At 41.3% G+C, this 9,017-nt stretch overlaps 1 pseudogene; it reads right to left on the minus strand.

Annotated features, from left to right (window-relative positions):
• Positions 1-7,073: 7,073 nt before the first annotated feature.
• LOC122883442 lies at positions 7,074-8,710 on the minus strand (annotated as a pseudogene).
• Positions 8,711-9,017: the final 307 nt, after the last annotated feature.

Genomic DNA, 9,017 nt, shown 5'->3' on the forward strand with positions numbered 1-9,017 from the left:
GGGCATCAGTAGAGGTTGGAGTAAGCAAAAACCACATTGAGACCAGTGAGGCAGAGAAGAGATAATAATGCAGATAATACACGAGGTCATCTGACAGAGTTGGAAACTGGTTAATGAAATATCTTGGGCAGAAACAATCAAGATGCCTTCAGCCGGGGATTACTCTGCAGAAACAGTAAAGAGAGCAATTGTGTTTCCTCCTAAACATATCTAACAGTGCAAATTAATAGTATATAGGCTAAACATATTTTGGTGGTGGTAATGTTGCTGAGCAGACAGCACTTTGTGCAGCATGACTTCATCACAGACATCAAGGTAACCAAATAGATTTATAGGTGCTGAAGTCAGGACCAAGCCTCTATATGTACTTGTTTATGCTCCAGACAGCTGAAATCTAACTACAAACACTTCAAGACAGTCTGGCTTAATGATTCCAGTACTGATGCCACACCATCACTACAGTCAGGGCCTGATTAACCCAACATGGGGCCCTAGAGCAGAAATGAGCTGTGGGCCCCTAATGACACCCTGTTTGTGGTGATATTGTAAAACACAAATGTATTCAACAATACGTACAGTGTATATTTTGACACAGGCCCATCTACAATACAGATATGCCTCATTTCCACTGCATAGTATGGCACGGCTTGACTTGACTCGACTCGCTTGGAGCTGATCTTTTGGTTTCCATTAGCAAAAGTTGTGGATACTACCTGGTACCTGGTACTTATTTAGTATACTACAAGGCTTCAATGGTTCCTTCACTCATTCATTCTTATTCACTTGACACAGATTTTAAATAATGGCAGGCCACAAAACCACGCCATGGTCAGTTGACAAAGTGCAGACGTTCCTCTGTTTGGTTGAGGATGAAAGGATCCAGCGAGAACTGGATGGAGAGGGTCTACCAAGAAGTCTCTCAACTGTTGGCCGCACAAGATTACCAAAGGACATTCCAACAGTGTAGGGAAGAGTTAAAAAACTTAAAAGTGATTACAGAACTGTCAAGGACTGCAACGTTCGGAGTGGTCAGACCAGATGGACGTAATATATGGCTATAGACAAGCGAACAATGGGAGGGAGAGTGGCTTTGACTCGGCCATGGCCTTGTTGGTGTCCATGATGGAGGATGGAAAGTTTTTTTCAACGCTAACGCTTTACTCTAGCTACTGAAAAGCTCACTTCTAATAACCAAGCTCATTTTAGTTGTTGTTGCTATTTCATATTGTATTGCTAGGGGTGTCGCGATTCTCCACATCCACAATTTGATTTGACTTGAAGGTCAAAACAATTTTCAGCACTGACAGCTATGCCATTGTTAGACTATCAAGTCTTGATTTCTTCTTCTTTAAAAAGACAGGCTACATGGCATCAAGTGTGATACAACCACCATGTATATTTCTTTGGAATGTACCACACTAAGGACATATGGTCAAATTTAAATAATTTATTTAAAATGTAATAACAATAACTGATTTCACCAGTCACGTGGGAACAAACTGTACACACAAAAACAAAAACAAGAGTCACTAGATGGTAGAAGGGTACTTTACAACAACATCTTGAGTTTTCTCGCCTGCAAAAAACCACCAAGGTTAGAATTTCTAATGTCCTGGCATATTTGTGGTGTTGCCTGAGGTGGCGTATGGTACCCGCGTGTAGCATATTCTACAAACTGTAGTTTTTCTGTCAACGATGCGCATTTACATAACTCACGATGACGGCAAAATGTTGCCACACCGGTGACTTCAGGGAAGCAGGAGGATTTTTCAGTTCTGTTGTTTCTCCGAAGGTCGAAATCGAAAGCTCATTTCGATCAATTTTCGATTTAGAATCACACTTGTGACACCCCTATGTGTTGCAGTAGTTTGTGTATTTAACAAGTCATTTGTATAACCTTTCTGTTCAAGATTCCGTTTCAATAAGCAAGGAGGGTTCAATAATGACTCCTTTCCTTAGCGATGGCAGTTCTCTGACGAGTTTCCCGTTCAGCAGCACAACATCAATACCAGAACCAGCACCAGCACTGACAACCTCCAGTGCCAACACAGCATGGTACATTGGTTGTTCTCAGACTTGCTTCCACAGTGCGATGGCCAATGTCTTCTTTAGAGGTGCACACCAGGCTAAGTTTGTGTCCTGTCTCTCCATCACTGGATGCAGTTTGTTGCACAGGTAGATTAATGTTTCTTCCGATATTCTGATGTTCTGCACCCACTGAGTGTTTGTGAAGCTGGGAACATTCACATCCACTGGCGCCGGAAGTAGGAAGGCCAAGGGGCCATTGGCCCTCGCACTTTTTCCCCCGTCCCACATTCTTCAACACTGAGCAGTACAACAGTAACTGTAAAAAGACTTTTCAATCATTCCCATCCACTCTAAGACATTAGTTAAAATAAAGCAGGCAAAGAAAACAGGAAGAATATTTCAATTTCACAGTTTAAATTTAATACTTCAAGAAGCTGCTTCAAAATGCTACAGTGTACATGCTGCCTTCAGTTTAGTTCATGACATACATGAAATAATCAATAACTCACCAAAACAACTTGCCATCTATGACACCATCAGGTCTGCCTCTCCTGTCATACCCATCATCAGTTACCTCAAACCACTCTGCCCCACTTGCTGGACAGCCTGAACCAGTGCAATAAAATCATTACTTGATGAATGAATGAATGATGAATGCAGACGCACGCATGTGTTCAATTCTTGTGCTGCTGGACTTAAGTGCTGCCTTTGACACAATTGATCATGACATTCTTCTAGATAGACTGAGGCACTGGGTGGGCATATCTGGCACTGCAATAAACTGGTTCTCATCTGTGTCAGCATTAATAACTTCATGTCATCCTTTTCCCAAATCAATTATGGTATGCCTCAAGGTTCAGTTCTGGGACCATTACTGTTCGACCAATATGCTCCCCTTGATGTCATCCGCAGACATGGGATTTCATTTCATTGTTATGCAGATGTCACACAGTGGTAACTCCTGTCAAGCCCACTGACCTCAGTACGCTGAGTTCTGCCTGTCTGACATAAAAAACGGGATGTCGATACATTTTCTTCAGCTCAACTCAAATCAAACAGAAATATTGCAAAAATCTGATCTATTTTAAAGTTTAGTGGTGCAGAAACTGTTGTGCATGCTTTTATCTCCTCACGCCTTGATTATTGTAACAGTCTGTTCACTTGTCTTAATCCAAAAACTTTGAAATGACTGCATACTGTACAGAACTCAGCTGCTAGGCTGTTAACCAGGACCAAGAGGTACAATCACATCACACCTGATTTTAAGATCTTATTGATCACATTTAAGGTTCACCTCTTGGTCCTGGTTAACAGCCTAGCAGCTGAATTCTGTACAGTCTGCAGTCGTTTCAAAGTTTTTTGATTAAGACAAGTGAACAGACTGTTACAATAATCAAGGCGTGAGGAGATAAAAGCATGCACAACAGTTTCTGCACCACTAAACTTTAAAATAGATCAGGTTTTTGCAATATTTCTGAGATGATAAAAACATGATTGGACAAGCTTAGTGATAAGTTGCTCAAAACATAAATTGTTATCAAAAAGGACACTAAGATTTCTTGCAACAGGCTTGATATGTTGTGACAGGTAGCCAGTAGATGGCAGTATTTGTTTAGTGATGTGTTGGGCCCAATAACAAGGATTTCTGTTTGATTTGAGTTGAGCTGAAGAAAATTTATCAACATCTAGTTTTTTATGTCAGACAGGCAGTCCTGCAGAGAACTCAGCGTACTGAGGTCAGTGGGCTTGACAGGGAGGTACAACTGCGTGTCATCCGCATAACAATGAAATGAAATACCATGTCTGCGGATGACATCAAGGGGAGCATATATAAGGAGAACAGTATTGGTTCCAGAACTGAACCTTGAGGCACACCATAATTGATTTGGGAAAAGGATGACATGAAGTTATTAATGCTGACACAGATGAGAACCAGTTTATTGCAGTGCCAGATATGCCCACCCAGTGCCTCAGTCTATCTAGAAGAATGTCATGATCAATTGTGTCAAAGGCAGCACTTAAGTCCAGCAGCACAAGAATTGAACACATGTGTGCGTCTGCATTCATTATTCATTCACTGGTTCAGGCTGTCCAGCAAGTGGGGCAGAGTGGTTTGAGGTAACTGATGATGGGTGTGACAGGAGAGGCGGAGCTGATGGTGTTATAGATGGCAAGTCGTTTTGGTGAGTTATTGATTATTTCATGTATGTCATGAACTAAACTGAAGGCACCACGTACAATGTTGCACTTTGAAGCAGCTTCTTGAAGTATTAAATTTAAACTGTGATAACAATTTGAATATTCTTCCTGTTTTCTTTGCCTGCTTTATTTTAACTAATGTCTTATAATGGATGGGAATGAATGAAAAGTCTTTTTACAGTTACTGTTGTACTGCTCAGTATTGAAGAATGTGGGACGGGGGAAAAAGTGCGAGGGCCAATGGCCCCTTGGCCTTTCTACTTCCGGCGCCAGTGGATGTGATTGTTCCCAGCTTCACAAACACTCAGTGGGTGCAGAACATCAGAATATCCGAAGAAACATTAATCTACCTGTGCAACAAACTGCATCCAGTGATGGAGAGACAGGACACAAACTGGTGTGCACCTCTAAAGAAGACATTGGCCATTGCACTGTGGAAGCAAGTCTGAGAACAACCAATGTACCATGCTGTGTTGGCACTGGAGGTTGTCAGTGCTGGTGCTGGTTCTGGTATTGATGTTGCTGCTGGAACAGGAAACTCGTCAGGAGAACTGCCATCGCTAAGGGAAGGGGTCATTGTTGAACCCTCCTTGTTTATTGAAACAGAATCTTGAACAGAAAGGTTATACAAATGACTTGTTAAATACACAAACTACTGCAACACATAGGGGTGTCACAAGTGTGATTCTAAATCGAAAATTGATCGAAATGAGCTTGTGATTTCGACCTTCGGAGAAACAACAGAACTGGAAAATCCTCCTGCTTCCCTGAAGTCAACGGTGTGGCAACATTTTGCCGTCATCGTGAGTTATGTAAATGCGCATCGTTGACAGAAAAACTACAGTTTGTAGAATATGCTGCGCGCTGGTACCATACGCCACCTCAGGCAACACCACAAATATGGCAGGACATTAGAAATTCTAACCTTGGTGGTTTTTTGCAGGTGAGGAAACTCAAGCTGTTGTTGTAAAGTACCCTTCTGCCATCTAGTGACTCTTCTTTTTTGTTTTTGTGTGTACAGTTTGTTCCCACTTGACTGGTGAAATCAGTTATTGTTATTACATTTTAAATAAATTATTAAAATTTGACCATATGGCCTTAGTATGGTACATTCCAAAGAAATATATATGGCGGTTGTATCACACTTGATACCATGTAGCCTGTCTTTTTAAAGAAGAAGAAATCAAGACTTGATAGTCTAACAATGGCATAGCTGTCAGTGCTGAAAATTGTTTTGACCTTCAAGTCAAATCAAATTGTGGATGTGGAGAATCGCGACACCCCTAGCAATACAATATGAAATAGCAACAACAAATAAAATGAGCTTGGTTATTAGGAGTGAGCTTTTCAGTAGCTAGAGAACAGCATTAGCATATATAGCCATATATTGCGTCCATCTGGTCTGACCACTCCAACCGTTGCAGTCCTTGACAGTTCTGTAATCACTTTTAAGTTTTTTAACTCTTCCCTACACTGTTGGAATGTCCTTTGGTAAACTTGTGCGGCCAACAGTTGAGAGACTTCTTGGTAGACCCTCTCCATCCAGTTCTCGCTGGATCCTTTCATCCTCAACCAAACAGAGGAACGTCTGCACTTTGTCAACTGACCATGGCGTGCTTTTGTGGGCTGCCATTATTTAAAATCTGTGTCAAGTGAATAAGAATGAATGAGTGAAGGAACCATTGAAGCCTTGTAGTATACTAAAAAAGTACCATGTACCAGGTAGTATCCACAACTTTTGCTAATGGAAACCAAAAGATCAGCTCCAAGCGAGTCGAGTCAAGTCAAGCCGTGCCATACTATGCAGTGGAAATGAGGCATATCTGTATTGTAGATGGGCCTGTGTCAAAATATACACTGTACGTATTGTTGAATACATTTGTGTTTTACAATATCACCACAAACAGGGTGTCATTAGGGGCCCACAGCTCATTTCTGCTCTAGGGCCCCATGGTGGGTTAATCAGGCCCTGACTGTAGTGATGGTGTGGCATCAGTACTGGAATCATTAAGCCAGACTGTCTTGAAGTGTTTGTAGTTAGATTTCAGCTGTCTGGAGCATAAACAAGTACATATAGAGGCTTGGTCCTGACTTCAGCACCTATAAATCTATTTGGTTACCTTGATGTCTGTGATGAAGTCATGCTGCACAAAGTGCTGTCTGCTCAGCAACATTACCACCACCAAAATATGTTTAGTCTATATACTATTAATTTGCACTGTTAGATATGTTTAGGAGGAAACACAATTGCTCTCTTTACTGTTTCTGCAGAGTAATCCCCGGCTGAAGGCATCTTGATTGTTTCTGCCCAAGATATTTCATTAACCAGTTTCCAACTCTGTCAGATGACCTCGTGTATTATCTGCATTATTATCTCTTCTCTGCCTCACTGGTCTCAATGTGGTTTTTGCTTACTCCAACCTCTACTGATGCCCTTACAGACAGATTATTTGTATTATATTAATAGGTCTAATGTAGCTCAAACTCTGTATATACAGTACAGTATACCATGCAAACACCTTACTTAATCATTTCATTTCAATTACATATAATAAGAATAACAAGTTGAGAAGTTTCTCATGCTTAAATATGAGGGACATTTATGTTAATGTTAAAATTGTGAGTTTTATTTAACACAACTGCCATCTTTCTCCTCATTATACAACAAGTGGGTTTACCCACATGATTTTCAAAATGTATTTTAACCACACACACACACACACAAAACCCACTAAGTGTTCATATGAAACTGTTGCCCAGTTTACTGATAATCTCTGCCGGCAATAAAAGGCAGAAGAATCCCAGAGGTGTGTTTGTGCAAAAATATGACACAAACGTGGAGTAAATTCTGGTTAAGTTTGACTTTATTGACATTGGAATATTGGAAGGTAAATGTGTTTCCTTTCATTGTGGTGATTTTGATCATCATTGTGATTGATTATTCAAAGACCTTTCTGTAGCAGACAGAGAGAGATTCTCCTGATCACAGAATCAATAACTGGAGTACAGTCTGTCCATGAATTGCAATGAAGAAAGATACAACAAAGATAATAACATCATTTTATATATATACGTACAACATTAATAGAAGATAAGAGGCTCGTGAGTCTCGTGTCAATCACTCCACAGTTTCTCTCTACAGTATGTTGGCCTGACAGGAGTGAGGCTGCAGTATCTCAAGTGTAACAATGAGTCTAACAGATTTTCTAAACCAGGGGTAGAAAAAGGCGTAGATCATAGGGTTTAGACAGGAGTTAAAAAATATCAGAAAAATCATAAAGACTTCAGTTGAAGAACCGATCATGAGGTTGTAGCCTGAGAGAGAGACACAGTAATATGGACAGTAACACATGAGAAACACAACAACAATGACACCAAGAGTCCTGGCTGCTTTCATCTCAGATTTCTTAGCAGTTACAGTTGCTGAACGTTTCAATGCGACTGCTGCATTGTGGGAGCGCATGGCACGAGCCTGAGACACAGCCACCACAAACACTCTCACATACAGGGTGATGATGGCAGTGATGGGAATCACAAAGCCTAAAACAAGATCAACAACTCCTATTATGGTAATCACACATTCTCCATAGCAGGACCTGTACATGCCTGGTTGTTTCAGGTTATCATATAAAAGCACAACGCTGTAGAAAACAGAGTAACCCCAACACAGGAAAATGCAGATCTGAACTCTCTTTGAGTGATTTTGGTGGGGTAGTGCAGAGGGTCACAGATAGCCACATAGCGGTCGACCGATATGAGCACCATGTTTACCACTGAGGCGCAGATAGTGATAAAGGGTACAAAATAATACAGAACACACACCAGGTCACCCAGGAACCAGCAGGGCTCTGTTAGGAGGATTTGAAACGGCATCACAAGGAGGCCCACGAGGAAGACTGAGACAGCCAGAGAGAGGAGGAGGAGGTTGGTGGGGGTGTGGAGCTGCCTGGAGTGAGAGAATAACATCACTGTGAATGTTACAAACACCAACAGCATTATCACCAATAGAAGTAGTTGTTTTATAAAAGCAGCAATGAAACTCCAATATCTATATAGTAAATGTGGCTGTTTGAGCACTGATTATAAACAAAAGTCTCATCAAACCACCAGGATGTAATGCTCAGATCTCACTACAACAAAATACTATCAATGCTAAAACATTTATCTCTGCCTGAAGTGGGAGATGGAGATGATGACCAGCAGGTTGAGAGCCGCAGTGAGCAGCGAGATGGAGGACAGCAGAATGTAAATGAGCATTGCCTCAGAGTGAGGGCGTATGTGCTTCTTGCAGGAGGTGTTGAGGAGCTGTGGAAAACAGAGTTCATCTCCCTCCAGGGTCTGCATCATCAGAGAGAGAGGAGGAGAGGAGAAGCTGCTGAACAGCTTTCTCAGCAAAGTTCTGTGTCGTACAGCTGCTTTATCCCTCTCCTCATTCCCCCTTCTCCCTCCCCTCCTGTCTGTCAGTCTGTCTCTTGGACACTGATCTTCCTCCTGCCTCACTCTATGCGTCATACTCCGCATCTGCATCATCATCATCAGTCTCTGGTGTAACAGGTAGCGTTTGTTTTGTTTTGGCTGATGCATGGACTCTAGTGACAACAGCATCAGTTATGGCATTTGGAACGAGATCGTGTAAAAAATGTCTCTAAGATTGTTCTTAAAAGACCAGCAGAATAAACAGGAGCATCCTATACCATTACACATTGAACTGAAGCTGCTAATCAATATTTTTTAGTGCTGTCAATTTGCTGTGATTAATCGCAATAAATCACTTTTTTCTTCTTAATATT

The sequence above is a fragment of the Siniperca chuatsi genome, linkage group LG10 (genome assembly GCF_020085105.1).
Source record: "Siniperca chuatsi isolate FFG_IHB_CAS linkage group LG10, ASM2008510v1, whole genome shotgun sequence".
NCBI classification, from domain to species: Eukaryota; Metazoa; Chordata; class Actinopteri; order Centrarchiformes; family Sinipercidae; genus Siniperca; species Siniperca chuatsi.